General features: G+C 37.4%; 1 pseudogene; it reads right to left on the reverse strand.

Annotated features, from left to right (window-relative positions):
* Positions 1-615: 615 nt before the first annotated feature.
* Positions 616-1476, reverse strand: LOC149849112 (very-long-chain aldehyde decarbonylase CER3 pseudogene; annotated as a pseudogene).
* Between the last annotated feature and the right edge of the window lie 951 nt (positions 1477-2427).

The following is a 2427-nucleotide window of genomic DNA, read 5'->3' on the forward strand; positions in this document are numbered from 1 at the left end:
AGATTTTCCAGCAAAATGAGAATTAGTACAAGAAATACAGCATAAAAGAGATTTTTGAAAATTTTACATTAATAACAATGCCTACATAATTACACTTGGATTACACTGGAATATACAATACAATGGCTAAAACATGATTTAAATGCCTATGATAATATCTACGTACCATGCTTTAAACTTAAATGAAAAATATATACATATATCTCTAAATGCTTTATGCTAAATGAAATGTTGTAATGGAGATGTATTCACAAAAAAAAAATATCTACATGAATGCTCATATATGAAAGCAAGTGTTCATGAAGAGATCCGCACACACACACACACACACACACACACACACATATATATATATATATATATATATATATATATATGATGGGAAAATATATATAATGATTGAATTTTCATAGGTAATGGGTAAGTGATCAGAAAATACAAGGTATACACAGTTTCTGCACATGATTTCGCAAAGCCATAATTCCTAAATTATAAAACATTTCTTAGTAAAACTTGGTATGAAGACTCCCTATATATCAATAAAAGAGCATGCCAAAGATGATCCAGAAATCATGAATGGATATTGACATATCCATACACGAATATGGCTCATTATCAAGACTGTACACCTGCAGAAAAGAGAATGGGTAAATGCATAATATACAAAATGTGCAGGAAATATGCCGCATTTAATGTGTTCCCATGAACAACTCTTACTCTTAAATCTGGGTGTTTTTGGACAAACAGTGTGCCTCCTTCATTGAGAGCTTCATTCTTGTTTAAAGCTGCAAGACTGATGACTTTGACACCAAGCTTATCTGCGCTCAAAATTGCTTCTTCAATGTGTCTGTTGATCCCATCCCTAGCATATGGTAAGAAATACTGAAATCCAAACCTTGGGATAAGCCAAGTTTGCAGCAGTTGGTTCCTCAGCAAGTAGAATGAATTTATGAATGTCTTTCCCCACGGCCATGCTACGAGCATTGTTATGAAGGCAATTGGCCACACGAGCAGCATTAGAAGATTGGTTGTACATGCATGTTAGCTAAAAGATCTAACCATAAAAGGCACATGCGTAGAGGAATACACATCAAGTGCATGTGCAAGGAAAACAATGTCTGGAACCCTCACATCTTTGCCTGATCTGATGCTCCTATGGAGCTCCCAGGATTTTTTGTTAAGAGTATTCCCAAAGACATCATATATTGGCATAAACAGGCAGAAATTTGAGTTCATATATGTATGATGAAGACTATGGTAGCTTGGAGTGTAAATGAGGTATCTAAGGACTGGCATGTGCTCAAATAGAGACACTGGCATTACTTCAACATTGCAGTGTCCCATGCACCTTAGGAAGTCAAATATCAGCACATAACCATAGAACATGGTGACAGATGCACCACCAATCCATGATGACCCCAGCATGGGAATCCCCATGAGCAAGCCCAACACTAGATGCTCCAAGAAGGTGGCCATTCCGGCTGTGAAAGACTGTGTCACTACAGATGAATGGTGGAGTGAATGATAATGGCATAAGGGCTTTAAGCATTGGCATGGAGGCCACTGAAATATACCGATGAGTAGTACCACCAAACCACAGACTTGAGGCAGAGGAGACGCAAAGAGGAATCATACAAATTGTACACATTTCAGATATCACATTAACAGACTCACCAACCATTGAGAGTATGAACGAGAATAAACGCAACAGCACCAGAGAGTCCCATGTGAATCAAGTTAAATGTTACAGGAAATGGAAAATTGAAATATTTTGGGAGATAGAATCCATCACCATCATACCTGATTTTTTTTTTTACAAACAGCAACAACAGTGAATGTCTGCTTAGTAATACCCTTATCAGGTGCATCAAGCACCTAACAACAAGAGATATATTCATTTTATTTCCTGGATGCCAGGATCATAATGGCACAGTTATGATACAGAAACTATACATGACTGATAGTCACTTAAGAAAAAAAAATAGGATGTCCACGATGAAATGAAATTCAGGAAGTATACTATATATAGAAATGACATAAGTTTGATAATTCATAATTCAGAACAATGCAGACAAAGACTAACTCAATGGTATGTAAGGGATGCTGATCTGAAAGGGAAAGAAGGATGCAGAGATGAACTAAAAGTGAGTGTAGGGAAATCAAAGAAAAGAAAAGGATAAATTGTGCTCTCTTAAATGGATTCAAATTGCCAGACCACAAAAGATGACGATGCAACACAGGATATGGCGATTTCATCTGAAACTAACCTTGGCCCAACAGAGGTTGACAAGGGTGTTTCCTTCGATGGTGGGTCAGGCCACAAAAGTGGAAAGGAGGACCACACACTCCTTGGTTGTGCCTTGAAAGCTCTGCTAAATCAGCAATAAAGGGGTCGATTCTTTTCTGCTTGGCTGAAGGAAACCGTAA

This window comes from Nuphar pumila, chromosome 1, assembly GCF_984573655.1.
Source record: "Nuphar pumila chromosome 1, dmNupPumi1.hap1.1, whole genome shotgun sequence".
NCBI lineage: Eukaryota > Viridiplantae > Streptophyta > Magnoliopsida > Nymphaeales > Nymphaeaceae > Nuphar > Nuphar pumila.